The sequence below is a fragment of the Lissotriton helveticus genome, chromosome 11 (assembly GCF_964261635.1).
Source record: "Lissotriton helveticus chromosome 11, aLisHel1.1, whole genome shotgun sequence".
NCBI lineage: Eukaryota > Metazoa > Chordata > Amphibia > Caudata > Salamandridae > Lissotriton > Lissotriton helveticus.
The window spans coordinates 809,220,700-809,236,294 of record NC_136072.1 but is presented as its reverse complement, the minus strand read 5'-3'; positions in this window follow the sequence as shown (position 1 = coordinate 809,236,294).

Here is a 15,595-nt window from a genome sequence, read left to right as displayed (position 1 = left end):
AGCCCTGTTTCAGAATGCATGGATATTGCAGACGATACAAGGTTTTCATCTGGAGTTTTACCAGACACCTCAACAGGATTTTTACCCAAGGCAACTCAATTTTTCCCAACAAGAACATGTTTTTATAGATTCAGAAATAGAAGAGTTGCTGCAGAAATGCGCGGTTGCCTACTGCAACAACGGACCTCATGGTTTTTGCAGCAATGTCTTCTTGGTTCAGAAGAAGAGTGGTGGACACAGATTGGTATTAAATCCAAGGGAATTCAATCACTTCATGGTGTACAAGCATTTCAAGATGGAGGGTATCCATCTTCTGGCAGACCTTCTCAAGAAAGGGGATTGGTTAGTTTGTTTATACCTAAAAGATGCATACCTGACGATCCCTATTCTTCCTTCTCCTGCGTTTCCTGCAGTTCTGATGGAGGAACCAGCGGTTGGAATGCTTGGCCCTTCCTTGCGGGCTTTCCTCGGCTCCATGATGTTTCAACAAGGTGATGAAGCTGGTGATAGCCCGTTTGCGGGAACAAGGCATTCGCATGATAGTGTACATAGACGACATACTTATCATGGCCCAGACACAAGCCTTAGCCAACCTGCATCTACAAATGACTGTGTCACTCTTGCAGGAATTGGGATTTATCATCAATGAACCGGTAGGTATGCACCCAGTGGTGTGTAATTGCTTAAGGGAATCAGAGTGGCTAATCTCCCAAAACCAAAGAATTCATATTTATGGGACGTATCTTTGGCCCTAACCTTCTTTGACAGATGGCCTGATAATGCATTTTTATCCAGGAAACAGTTGTCTTCTAAGCTAGCCATGCTTTTGTGTAAGCTTATAATAAAAAATGTTAAACATAGAGTCAGAAGACCAATCAGCGGCACGCAAAATAACTTCCAACCTGGATTCCAATACAAATGCTTTGGAAGCCTAGCCCCTCTAGAAGAATGAGCCCCATAACAGGATACATCAATGACTGCTTCAGCCATGATCCAACAGACTCAACGGGCCAAGGTTGTAGTAGAAACCATCTTAAAGGGTTTTCGAATAGCCAACAACATAGGTCTGAGGGGATCAACCCAAAGTGACAAAATGAGTTCTCCATAAACCTTTAAACATTTGCCCACACATAACTTTGCATTGTGAGGAAAAGGCAGGTAATCAATGAACCTGGACATAGTCCTCATCTTTTTAGAACTAAGAAACGAAATGCCACCAGGATAAAACAGCCTGCCTGCTAAGTCAAGGAATTTTAGATCTGACACCCTTCGACACAAAATCAAACATAAAAGCATTGTCAACTTTGCAGAAATCTGTTACAAGGACAAATCAGAATTGTCTGTCCAGAAATCAAGTAAGGACAGAACCTGATTGACGTCCCACAACTGAGAAAATCGAGGCTTTGGAGGGTTCACCACCCTAATATCTTTTAACAACTTACACACCAGAGGTAGTGGCCAGCAGATAAGGTGGATAGGAAATTATTTACTGCCCTGTAACACAAACCAGACTCGGCACTTTCATGGAAAAAATTCAGAACATCTTTGAGATCAGATCTAATTGGATCCACATCCAGTTGAAGGCACCAACCCACCTATCTCTGCCATGCAGAAGAATATCGTTTGTGGGTGGAAGGAGCCCAAGCTTGTTGTATTAATGCGGCAGCTGCAGTTAAATTGCCCTCAACCTAGGATGTCTTCCCATATTTTTCAAGCCATAAGAGTTAATTGACCTTGGAGGAGAAGAGGATGAGGGGAGCCCACTGGATCCAAGAGCAGACAAAGGAAGGCAGAAAGAAAAATGGGGAGCGCTATCAACATCTCTAGAAGGATCAGGGACCATGGTTGCGTCTTACATACTGCAGTAATCAGTACTAAGGATGCTGATTGCTGCCTGGCCTGAACCGCGACTCTCTGAATCCTGGCGAAGGGCGGGAATGAATAATTCACCTGTCCTTCCCATTGCTGAAGGAAAACATCCATGGCCAGGGCCATCGGACCCAGTCTTCAACTGTAAAAATCCTTCAGTTGCGCATTCAGATGGGATGTGAATAGCTCTATCTGACATGGACCCATTGGATGCAGAACCTTCTGGAAAATCTGAGGATGGAGCTTCCAATCGCTGCAGTCCACCAGGATCTGGCATTCCAATCTGCCACTAGGTTGTCCTTGCCACGAAGAAATTCCTCAATAACTGTAATCTTCTGAGAGAGGAAGAAGTGCCAAAAGTCTCTGGCTATGTTTGCAAGAAGGCAAGACCTGGTGACCCCCAGACGATTGATATATCGAACTGCGGAGACATTGTCCATCCGCAGCAAAATGCAGCAGTTGTTCTTCGTGGGCAAGAGTGACCCTATGACGGAGGAGCCTGCAAGAAGATCCAAACATTTTATGTGAAGTTGGAGATCTTCGGACAACCATCGAAAGCCGGTAGAAAAATCCCCACACCTTGCTCCTCAGCCCTATCGTTTGACGTCTGACTCAATTACAATGTCAGGAGTTGTCCCAAAAATGGCCCTGCCATTCCATGCCTCTTTGTGCAGGAACAACCAACAGAGTTCCCCCAGATCTTCAGGAGATAAAGAGACCAGGTAATCGTAATTTAGACCTTGTTGGAGATAATGGACTTTTAAGTGTTGCGGAGCCCTGTAGTGCAAAGAACCAGGTAACACTGCCTGAATAGAAGAAGCTAACAGTCCCACAGTTCCAGCCATGGATCTCATACAAACCATCTGTTTGTACAATGTCGGCCTAAACTCCTGTTTGATGGATTGCACTTTTAGAGGTGGAAGCAGTAATTGGGCTTTGACCAAATCCTCCTGAAACTCCAAGAATTCTATCTGTTGAGAAGGAACCATCATGGATTTTTGGGAATTGATCACAAACCCCAGATCCTGAAGTAAAGACTCCACCCAAGACAGATGAGTCAGAAGTTGACTTTTGTCCTGTGCCATGAGAATCATGTCCTGTATGTAGAAAATCATGCAAACCCCCATTTCCCTGAAGCATTCCACCATGGTTTTCACGAGTTTGGTGAACACCCAGGGGGCATACGAGCAACCGAAGGGGCAGATACTCGTACCACTGATCTCTCCAACAGATATGAAGATACCTTCTGTGAGGAGGAAAATGGAAACAGAAGTATAGGCGTCTTTGAGGTCCAGACGCACCATCCAATCTATTTCTTGAGCAGATCCCTCAGCAGGTGAATACCCTCTATCTTGAAATGGCGGTAAACCACCCAAGGGTTGAATTTTCTGAGGTTGAGAACCAGCCTCTGACCTCTACCTTTCCTCTGAACCAAAAACACATTGCTGCAGAAACCCTCTGGGTGAGGAAAAGCCAGAGACAGTTCTATACGGTAGCCCTGAACCGTATCCAAGACCCAACAATCCATGGAAATCCTAACCCAGTTGTGAATAACATGATGCAACCTGCCCCCCAGAGGAAGAGTTGAAAGAAAAAAAGGACTTGTTACCTGCTGATAGATTGTTGGAGGATTGATAACCCCTATTGAGGCCTCAGTTAAATGGTCCCCGGTACCCTCTGGACCTGGTGGGGTAGAAGCCAGCCTTGTCTTGACCATAGCCTCTGTATCGCTGGGCGAAACCTCTTTAAGGACCTTGCCAGTTGAAGCGGGCAGACATACGTCCTCTGCCGTGGCCTGCACAGCCAAATAGGGGATTTAATACCCTCTTCAAGGAGGATTGTGCCTTGTCAGGGGACATGAACGTGTTCACAAACTTGGCAATGTTCTCAACGAAACAATCTCCAAAAAGTTGCCCCTCAGCCAAGGGGCCTGTCTCAGCTGTGGCCAACTCCACCAACTGAGGGTCAATTCTCAACAGCACAGACTTGCGACACTCAGAACGTAGGGTACAGTTGGCATTGCCAAAGAGACAAATCGCACATTCGGTTCACCCAGCAAGAACCTCAGGATGAATGGGGGCACTCCTATCCTGCGAGTGGGGGGCCAACTCAAGAACCTTTGCCAAGGGGGCTTAGATATCAAGCAGATTGTCTTGACAAGCTGTAAGGGCTCTGTCTGTACAGGAATGTTTGGACCAAATGGTAACTTACCTCTACCAGGCCTTCATTGTAGTAATAATCCTCATCTTCATTAGGGCCATAAGCCTCTAGGCCATGCTAGTATGTCTCACATTCAGACGTGGTCGAAGGCGGGATAAGCCTCATACTCAGAAGTCCCTAGCGGGAAGCAAGGGCCATTGAAGGGGAAAAGAAGGAGGGGAGGTGGGCAAAAGACCCTAAAACAGCCAAATTATTACAGCCCTGGGTAACTCACTGCTGGTCCAGGCGTTAATGGGAGCAAGAACTGGTAGCAGGACATCAAGCAATATGCAAATAACAACTTTCCAAAAAGTAACTGGCTTTAGAAAGGGGGAACCCTTTCACTCAGCCAAGGGCAAACGATTCATATGAAAAAATACCAATATTTATCTTTAAGTCGCCCCAAGAGTTCAAACGCCTGCATATCTTCCCCTATTTTTGCAGCACGGGGAGAGATGGCACCAGCATGATTGTAAGTGAAGTTGCGGAGCGCATGAGAGAGAAACACTCCAGCAAACTTCCCAGAGGTACGCGTGTGTAGCCCAATTGGGCTACATGTGCTACTGCTGTGTGCAAGCACGGCTTAAGGAAGGGAAAGAGGGTCAATTAATTAATTAATTAAGGCGCAACAAACACACAGGAGAAGGGGGAAAGAAGCAGACCGTAATCGGTCTCGTTAGATTTAAAGGACGCGCTGCGCCGTGGGCAAACCTGTAGTGGGATCAGCACGCAATGCAACTATAACATAGCGCTAACATCATAAGGAAAAATACACATAAATGGAATACAAAATGGAGAGGTGGTAAAGATGGTGCCTCTCTGTTTTGTAGTTTATGCCTGTACACTATTCGTGGGCTATTGAGGAGGCGTGGTTCCAAGCCTCATGGGTATTTTAGTTGTGTTTTACTGTTTTTTTTATTGGCTTCTGTTTTTGTAGTAATACAGACAGATAAAGCATATTTGGGGCCTCTGGTTCTGCCATAGAACCAGGTTCCAGTCTCGGCGTCAGCTCAACATCAGGTGATTATGGCCAAATCTATTAATCTCCCCTTGTGTACAAAAATATGAATGTGTCTTTCTGTAATGCAACTGGTGCTCATGTAAAGTGCTATATATATATATATATAAAGCAAAAAAAATCTCTATTTATTATTAATATAGCATATCTGTCTTTGTTTACTTTAAGTATCAGTCAGGGATCATAGCGGAAGCTCCAAAACACATTTAAAATGCTTTCTTATTTGAATTACTGTTCAAAGGGAATCGCTTTTGGAGATTTTGCTAGTTTATGTACTGGGCGCTTGTTTTAGACGGTCCCTCGACTCAGGGTATCCTCCAATGGACGCCACCCACACACCCCCATCTGGGACTAGGACCGCCTCCTCAGGTGGAGCAGATCAACTACAGTCTTGATCTAGCAAGTATTTGCAAAGCCAATAGTTCTCGCCTATGCAAGAGCTATTGGCTTTGCCAATGCGTTTTACCCATGATGCACACCAGCATGGTTGTATTCAGCATGGCTAAAAGTTAGTGGCATGGAGTGTCATAGATTGGAATGGCCAAGAGTAGAGTGTTGTAGAGTGGAGTGGCAGAGAGTGTGGTGTATTAGAGAGGCATAGTGTGGAGTCACGTAGAGTGACATACACTGGAGTGGCATAGAGAAGAACGGACTGGTGTAGAGTGCATTGATTTAGAGTATTGCAGAGTATAGTGGTGTAGAGTGCAGTGGCATTGAATTCAGTGGCGTTCAATGCAGTATCATAGACTGCAGTGGCATAGAGTGGTGCATAGAGTGCAGTGGTGCAGAGTGGAGTGGCGAAGAATGCAGTGGTGTAGAGTGGAGTGGCAAAGAGAGTAGTGGCACGGAGTACAGTGACACAGAGTAGAGCACAGTGGCCTAGAGTGCAGTGGCTGAGTGCAGCTGTGCAGAGTGCATTGGCATAGAGTGCAATGCTTAAGAGTAGAATGCAGTGGCATAGAGTGGAGCAGAGTGCAGCAGAAGATCGTTTCAGAGTAGAGTGAAGTGGCATTGAGTAGAGTGGTGCAGGGTAGAGTGCAGTTACATAGAGTGTAATGGCATAGAATAAAGTGGTGTAGAGCACAGTGGGGCAGAGTACATTAAAGTGGCGATTAGTGCATTGGTGACACGTTGAAGGTCAAAGAGTTGAGTGTTACAGAGTAAAGTGCATTGCCGTTGAGTGTATTGGGAAAAAGTGCAGTGGCGCAGAGTGTAGTTTTGCAGAGTGGCGTAGAGTCGAGACTGCAGAGTAGGGGTGGGCGGAAGTCGCGGAAGGGACTTACGCGGAGAGGCACAGAGATTAACCCAATCCCCGTGCCTCTCTGCATACTTCTGTTACGCGCCGCCTGCCCGCCGCCCTCCTCCCGCCTTGCGCCCGCAGTATTACATTACATTACAAAGCCTAAAATAACATTTAAAAGAAAACTTACCTTATCGCCGGCGCATCCTTGTCCTTTGCACCTTCTCCTGGGAACTGCGCATGCGCAGGAGCCCGCGCATTCGCATTCCTCAACGGGGGAGTACACTGTCTACGAGGTTTAGAGCCAGTTCCTTCTTGCTTGCTTAATTTACAATCCCCACACCATGGCTGATGACGCCAATGCAGAGCGTGCCCAGGTACCACCCTTGCCGGCAACTCCTCTGTCACACAACTCTCTGGGGGCCCTTCAATCATTCAGTGAGCTTGTGGATCCTGCCACAGCTGCCCCTAGATGGAAGGCGTGGGTGGGCCGGATGAGCAATATTTTTGAACCACCCATGAAACCTATGGCACAGTCAAGCGTTCTCTTCTACTCCACTATGAAGGGAGGAAATCTACAAACTGTTTGAACACCTCCCCAACACAGGTGCAGAGGATGATTACAACACAGCTGTGCAGGCCCTTAACGCTCATATGGACCCTCAGCTAAACCCCGATTGTGAGCATTTCAAGCTATGCCAGGCCCACCAGCATAAAGGGGATATGTTTTACAATTTATGTGCCGCCTTCGATAATTGGCCAACACCTGCACGGCTGATGACCAGCCCAAGTTGATCCATGCACAGATCATCCAGGGGTGAGGAACAAAACCCTACTGGGCCTAATACTAAGACAATCCAACACCAGTGTCGATGACATCCTCATTCTGGCAAGGTCACACGACTTATCAGCGGCATGGTCCACAGAGATGGATATGACTTTGATGCATGGCTCCAGCAAGCCACCAGTGGTGAAGATGGAAAACGTGGATGCAGTGTCCACCAGGGCAAACATCACCCAATCCAAGTTTCACACTCAAACACAGTTGGTCGCACAGTTCAAGAACTGTGGCTGTGAAGAACACCCCATGGAGCACTGCGTGGCCCAAGGGAGGGCACAGCTCCAACTGTGGCGAGCCCAATCGCTTTGCCAAGGTGCTCCAGGGAGGACCAAGAGGCTGTGGGGCCTGTGTACGTCAGCCGGCGAAAAAAGCTATTTGTCAGATCTCGCTGGCTGATCCAGAACACAAGGGCACAGCCCAGCGCAGAATGTGGGTGGATGACAATCAGGATGAGACACCCATAGAGGATGAAGAAGTCTTGCTCATCTCGTTCACTGAACACCTCAAATGGCACAGGAGACCGCAACCCACTTGTGTGGTTGAAGTAACTGGCACATCTGTCAAGGCCCTCATTGACTCGGGAACGTCTGTCAATGTAATGGGTCTCCAGCAGTATCAACGCCTCCACCCAAGACCAGTTCTATCACAGTCGACAACCAATATCTACATATACAGGGAGCAAACGCCCCTACCATTAAAAGGGACAATGAAGTTACATGTTCCGTCCAACAGTTAGGAAATACCAGCCATGGTCCACGTCATCGGAAAAGATGCTGAAATCCTCCTCGGTGCCACACAGCAGAGTACCTAGGCCTGGTATTGTTTGCGATAAATGTACAAGTGTTTCAAATGGATGAACTGTTGAATCAGTTCCCAGCCTTTTCTAGGGGTTGGGGTAACTTCAAGCCCCAGATCTGGCTCCAAATAGACAAGACAGTCAACCCAGTGGCTCGACAACATTGGCGTGTGCCATTCCATCTGCGGCCGCTGGTGGAACAGGAGGTAGACGAGTTGGAGAAGTTAGGAGTAATTGGGAAAGTTTCCGGGTGAACGCCATGGGTATCGCCGATGGTCATTGCCGAGAAACCAAAGCAGCCCGGCAGGATACATCTGTGCATCGGCATACGCCTCCCAACCAAAGCCATTAAATGGGAGAGACACATCATTCCCACTATGGATTTCATAGCGGATCTTCACTCGGCTTGGTGGTTTTCAAAGCTTGTCCTCAATGCTGGGTACCACTAGCTGCAATTGGATGAAGGAAGCAGGTACATTACAACATTCTCCACACACTTGGGCTTGCTGAGGTACAAGCGAATGAGCTTTGGCATATCATCATCAGCTGAAATATTCCAAAATGCAATCATGGAGGTGCTATCTGGTCTGCAAGGAGTAATGAACGTCAGTGATGAAATTCTGATATATTGTGCAACAGCGGAGAAACATCATCCGTGGCTAAGAGCTACCCTGAAGCACCTGTGTGAACATGCCATCACTCTCCACAGGGAGAAGTGCTCCCTCTTCCAAACTAGCAATGAATTATTTGGCTATGTATTCACACAGGACGGCATCCAGGTTGACCCGAGGACATCGCAAGCGATTTGACAGTCAACAACGCTGTGAAGTTCCCAGGTTTCTGGGGATGGCCTTTTATTGTGGCTGGTTCATCTAAGGCCTGGCAACCATAGCAGAACCCCTCTGGGCACTGACAAAAGCTGATATCAGATGGACCTGGGGCCCTCGCGAACAGGATGCATTCCAACAGGTCAAGTCGGAGTTTCTCAGCAAGGCATCAATGACCTACTTTCACCCCAACAAAAGGACAGAGCTTATTGTGGATGCAAGCCCGGTGAGGCTTGGGGCAGTGCTCACACAAGAGGTTGAGCCCAGGAGGGGGCCACCTCGGGCGCTGGTAAGCCGAGCCCTATCCCCAACAGAGGCAATGTATGGCCAGATCGAGAGGGAGCCCTAGCAATTCAGCGGGCCTGTGGACATTTCCACCTGTATCTGTGCGGGTGAGTGTTCCGCATAATGACTGACCATCAGTCCCTGGTCTCACTTTCCAAGGACAGGGCACCTCAACCTCCCCCAACGGTGGGTGATACAGTTAAAGCACTACCAGTTCGAATTGGTATATCAACAAGGGTCCAGGAATCCTGCTGACTTTCTATCCCAACATCCGCCCAAGCAGATGACAGGAGGCCAGCCAGATGGAGGAGGACGTACGGCTGGTGAGCCGGAGGGCATGCTCGAGGGTGTTGAGTCTTCCCGAGATTTGCCAAGCAACTAGTGTTGATGAGGATCAATGCAATCCTGCTAAAAGGATCATGGAACACACTCATGAAGGATGTCAATCACTGGAGTGCCCCAGACAAAGAACGACTAAAGCAACTTTGGAGAGTCTGGCATGAACTCAGTGCTACTCAAGATGGTCTCATTCAAAGGGGGCACAGACTAATCATCCCCGAAACTCTGATGAGGCAGGCAGTGAAGCTCGCTCATGGAGGACACCAAGGGACTGCAAAAACGAAATCCCAATTGCGAGGGAAAGTGTGGTTCCCTCGTTTGGAGGTAGTAGTGGATGACCTGGTAAGACATTGTGCGGCATGACAAGTCATCTGGAAGCCCCAGCATCGATAATAACGGAAGAACCATCTGGCGCTCCATGAAAAAAGGTCCAGATCGATTAGGTCAGCCTCGATTTTGTGAGCTTCCCATATGGGAGGGCCACCATGGTACTAATGGACGCCAGACCCGAAAGCAGCAACAACTTACTTACGTGCAAAACCGGCACGACCGTCAAGGACGGGCCGGCCATTTTTCGCCCATTGAGGCATTCCGGAGGACAGCTCCGTTTCGGCCGCCCCTCGCTATACTGCCCTTGCAGTCCCTGACACCAAGAGTACGAAACTATTCCCAGGACCCAATAAAAAAGTTGTTTGACACTCTACTGGAGCACCTGATTTGAAGATCCTTGCACCCGGACTGGGTTGGAATTATCACCAGTCGTGGGGGATTATTCTTTCGTGCCATTTGGATTTGGCCCTGAAGATTTGGAGTGCATTCCACTCCAATGAAACACGTGTTGGCTGGCGCAATAAACAATATTGCTGCATTCACCAACTGTCCTTCAGTTTTGGCCCAAGGCGCCAGCCACGCCCACTGCGAGGCCACGCCCACTTTCAACCAATACAAAACGCTGAGAACAAGCGGTTCCATTACTTTTGTTTGTATCCTCTGAGGCGGAAGCCGGAGGACTGTGACCACAATTTGATTTTAAAAATTGTCTTTCTTTGCTCTTTGTGTGATTTTAATACCTGGGAGATCACCTGTTTGAAGCGCTAACCACACGCGCTGACACAGCCCTCCTCGACCACCCCTGACACAGCGACCCCGCGCTGATACAGGGAAACGCCCAAGGCGCCAGCCACGCCCACTGCGAGGCCACGCCCACTTTCAACCAACACAAATGTGCCGACCATACCAGCGCAGCGGACGAGCGCAGCGGGAGCGCCGTTTGCGCGCCAAAGGCGCGCCTAAGGCAAGCCCGTCTGCGCCCGTCTGCGCACAACCAGGCCCAGGGCCTGAACCCCTGCCGAACACAGCAGACCCTAGGGTAAGCTACTCACGCCGAGAGCTACTAAGTCTCAGACCCCCAGTCCTCTCATGTGAATACATCCACGATCTAAATGGACCTTACACTGGCTGCTCCCTTTGCAAGCCAGTCCAGCTCAAACTTCCCATAAAACCTCACAAACCCGCCTCCCTCAAACTCGCATCGCTAAACTGTCGCTCGCTCCCTAAACATGCGATACAGATTAATCATCTTATAGAGGACCTGGAGATAGACATCCTCTTCCTCACGGAAACTTGGCTCTCCCCACATTCGCATTCAGATATGGCACTAGCAACCCCATCGGGCTTCCTTATCCAGTCCCTACCACGCCCCTTAGGCAGAGGTGGTGGCGTCGCCATTATTCACCGGGACTATCTTCACTGTAAAATCAGTAATGCGCAGATCCCCGGCTCCGAAAGCCTTCACTTTACTTTTAAACTAGATCCGACCAACTCACTGACAGGACTCCTTGTGTACCGCCCCCCCGGCCCTCCAGGCCCGTTCGCTAGCTCCTTCCTGGACACTGTAACATCTCAGGCCCACTCCCTATCAAACTTCATGATAGCAGGTGACCTGAACATTCATCTCGATGACTCTGCAGATCCGGTAGCTACCGACCTGATCTCCGATCTGGCGGCACTTGACATCCGCCTCCTTAATTCCGGAGCGACCCACATCAAGGGACACCTACTGGACCCAGTGTTCACCAGCTCCCCTTCGATACAAGTGAACGAGGCCCTTCTCCTTCCTTGGACAGACCACTTCCTAGTCTCCTTCCGACTACCAGGAACATTTAGGAAACCACAAAAACCGCCCACCTACATCAAAGACAGGACCTGGTCCAGACTCCCTACCGAAGAATGGGCCAGGATCCTAAAAACGACCACCCCGGCATACGCTGTAGACCCGGCTGTTGCAGACAAAAAATTTAGAGAATGGATCACCACCTCCTTGAACATAGTGCTCCCACTTAGAACTAGGGAGGACAAAAACGGGAAACCCGGCTCTGCCCCGTGGTACACCTCGGACCTCCGACTACTTCGCAAAAATTGCAAAAAGGCCGAACGGCTTTGGAGAAAAGACTGGCAGCACACCAGCAAGGAAGCATACCATAACACAGTCAAACTCTATAAAGAGGCCATCAGGCACGCCAAAGCCTCCCATTACGACGCGCGGATAAAAGAGTCCTCCAATTCCGCCAGGGAATCCTTCTTAATTGTAAAAGAGCTGCTCAAAGTACCTGACACCCCTCCCTCCATCACTCCCCGGGTTGACCGAAGTAATGAACTAGCCTCTTATTTCAATGACAAAATCTCCCGCATCCTGGCTTCCCTCCCACCGCCGGGCCCCCCTAGCCACCTGGCCAGCCAGGCATCCCTCTGCCACACCGAAAGCAATTCATGCCCCATATTTGCGACATTCCGGCCAGTAACCCGCATAGAGGTAGAGCGAACTCTGACTAAAATGAAAAGCGGATCTCCTCTGGACCCAGCACCCATCAGATTCCTCAAAACCGTGGCCCCTGTCATCATTCCCACGGTCATGGAGCTTATCAACAGCTCGCTCGCCCAGGGATCTGTCCCTGACAGCTGGAAAAGTGCGGTGGTAAAGGCACTTTTAAAAAAAAACCAGCTTGATCCAGCGGACATGTCAAACTATCGTCCAATATCACTACTCCCCGGAATCAGCAAGGTAGCCGAGAAATTGGTCAACGAACAATTATCTCAGTACTTTGAGACCAACAACATACTACGGCGATCCCAGACTGGATTCCGCCCGGGTCATGGCACAGACACCGCCCTTCTTGCCGTCATCGAGGAGGCAAGGCGCATCCTGGATTCAGGAGGGTCAGTGGCAGTGATCCTCCTGGATCTCAGCGCAGCCTTCGACACAGTCAACCACCGTGTCCTCCTCCATCGACTTGCAGCAGCAGGGCTCACCGGGACGGCACTCAGCTGGATTGAATCCTTCCTCACTGGGCGCACGTTCCAGGTATGGGACGACAATCACCATTCATCCACCCTTCCCCTCACAAGCGGGGTCCCTCAGGGTTCTTCCCTGAGCCCGACGCTTTTTAATGCATATATGGCCCCCCTTGAGGACGTGGTGACACCATTTGACATAAAAATGGTAAGCTACGCTGATGACACTCAACTGGTCGTCTCCTTATCCCAACTAGTCGACCACCCAGAGAACCTGACCAACTGCCTCACAGACATCCACAGTTGGATGAGTGACTCATCCTTAAAACTAAATGGGTCAAAGACGGAAGTGATGCTCCTGGGGAAACAATGGACGACCATCCCTCCAGCACTCTGGCCCGATGTATTCGGAGAAATCCCCCCCCCGAAGCGTGAAATCAAGACCCTCGGCGTATGGCTCGAACCAGAGCTTTCTATGAAGACGCAAGCAGCCAAAACCTCGGGTACCTGTTTCGGGCTCATGCGCACGACCCGCAAAATTCTCCCCTTACTACCACCTGCTTCCAGGAAACTGCTTATCCAGGGGCTAGTATTGTCTCGCCTGGACTATAGCAACATGGTCTACCTGGGAGCCCCTGAGGCCACCTTGACGAGACTGCAGCGTACACAGAACGCTGCAGCACGTCTGCTCACCAACCTTCCCCCTAGAGTGTCCGCCAGACCTGCCCTCAGGGATCTGCACTGGCTCCCTGTGCGCCAAAGGGTGCATTTCAAAGCCATGTGCACGACACACAAGCTGATCAACGGATCCGGTCCCGCGATACTCAGCAGCATGATCACTCACTACAAAGCACCCAGATCCCTACGATCCGAGAATGAGCACCTGGCTAACATCCCCAGATTCAAAAAGACACGCACAGGAGGACGACGCTTTTCTGTCCAAGCAGCCACTGGATGGAACGCCCTTCCACGTTCCCTCAGACTTGAACCCAACTACCTGGTATTTCGAAAAAAATTGAAAACACACCTATTTCCCAATTAAACGTCCTTCCTCCCTCCTTCTCCCTCAACTGGATTACAACTCCTATAGCGCGGGGATGCCCTTGGGTCACCAGGCGCTTTACAAATCGCTATTAAATTAAAAATTAAATTAAAATTAAAATTATAAATACCCCTTTGTGAAGCTCATTGAATCAACTGCATTCTCAAATGTTGCCTCAACAATGGAGAAGATATTGGCCCTGTACGGTGTCCCGGAAGTAGTCAGGGCTGACAAGGACTCGAATTCCAGGACTCGTTCCAGCACCTAGGCATATGACATCGCAGGATCACCCTGCAGTGGGCGCAGGAGAATAGTGAGGTGTCGCAGTTTACGCTGACATTAAACACGGTCCTGTGAATCGCTGTGCATGAGGGAGGGCACCCAGAAACCAGCTTACACGGATTCCTGCGGGAATACTGAGGCATTAAGCATTGCACAAACCCATGTCCTCTGTGGGCTCGCATGCTAAATGGTTACTGGCGTAACACAATTCTGGTACACCCAGAGTATTATCCCAATGGGACCCAGAACATGCTGATACAGAATAAGACTAAGGGGAGCATTAAGAGGAAATTGGCCCACTGCCATCTAGGAGCTAGAGATCATGTGCTCCTGAAGGACCGCCGGCCGGGCCGCAAGTTCCGTACACTGTACGAACTAGGAATGTGGGAGGTGACAACTGTGGAGGACACAATGGTGACCACCTGCAGAGATGTAGAGGCAGTCACTCAGAACATATCCTGGTTTAAGCTGGTGGACACCCATGACAGTGTAAGGAGGGCTGCGGTAGAGAACCAGGAGGATCAAGACCTCACAGAAGCAGACAGGCCCTATGATCAATAACAGGAGGATGACCCGTCTCTGGATCAGGGCAGATGTGATAATCAAACAGCAGGTTCCCAAGGGGAAGTGAGCCAAAGAACTCCCGGACATGTCCCAAAGTCAGCACTACAACTTATACCCACAGTCAGTAAGTACCTAGTCAGAGACTAAATGACTTTGTGTGCAAAATTGAGCCCTAGGAATCACAGCAAAGCCACTACGGCCTGACCTGTGCACCCAGATGTAATGCACCTCACCCTCAGGCCGGGCGCGCCTGGAGTCTATAAATAAAGGGGCTCTTGACTGCGTGAGTTCTTTGCCCGTATCTATAGACTGGTGTGCTGTGCCTTTCATTTTGTAACCCTGTGCTGTGGGCCTTTGTCTAGGACCCACCCCACAATAAGCATAGTCTCTACTTCTGGGTATTTGGAATAGTTGTTGATCATTACCAGCCGATACCAGCCATCTGGTACAATACCAAAGTCAGCACTGGTGCTTACCCACCAGGGCATTTGGTAGAACTTCATCAAGGATAGGCATAGGACAGGCACATTTCACAGGTTTTGACCACCTTCTCTAACAGCTCATCAAGTGGTGGAACCACACTTTATTTCAAATTTTGCCTATGATCTTGACCATTACCTTATGAGCACCATGGGCCAGCTGAACAACACACATCACTAGGCTTTGTGGTATTACGAGTCTATGACCTCTCAGGAGATAGCCCGCTTAAAGGCTGGCAGTTCATATTAGAAGTAGTACAGAGAGGATGGTGTCTGTTGAGCATTTGAAGTTCTCCAAGAGGCATGTGTCTTCAAGCCACTAACGCCATCTGCAAGCAGTCGTCTGCTTTGGTGGCTCTCTGGATGTCAGCTAGTGACATGGGCTGTGGCTGGGACCACTCCATGAAGTATCACACTTATTCTTCTGTCTCTCTAGGATCCTCTTCTTCTCCCGTGGCTGACCAGGGATGTTGCGATAGGTAATACACCAGGTTCTGAGATCCTAGCTTGTACTCCAGGGAAA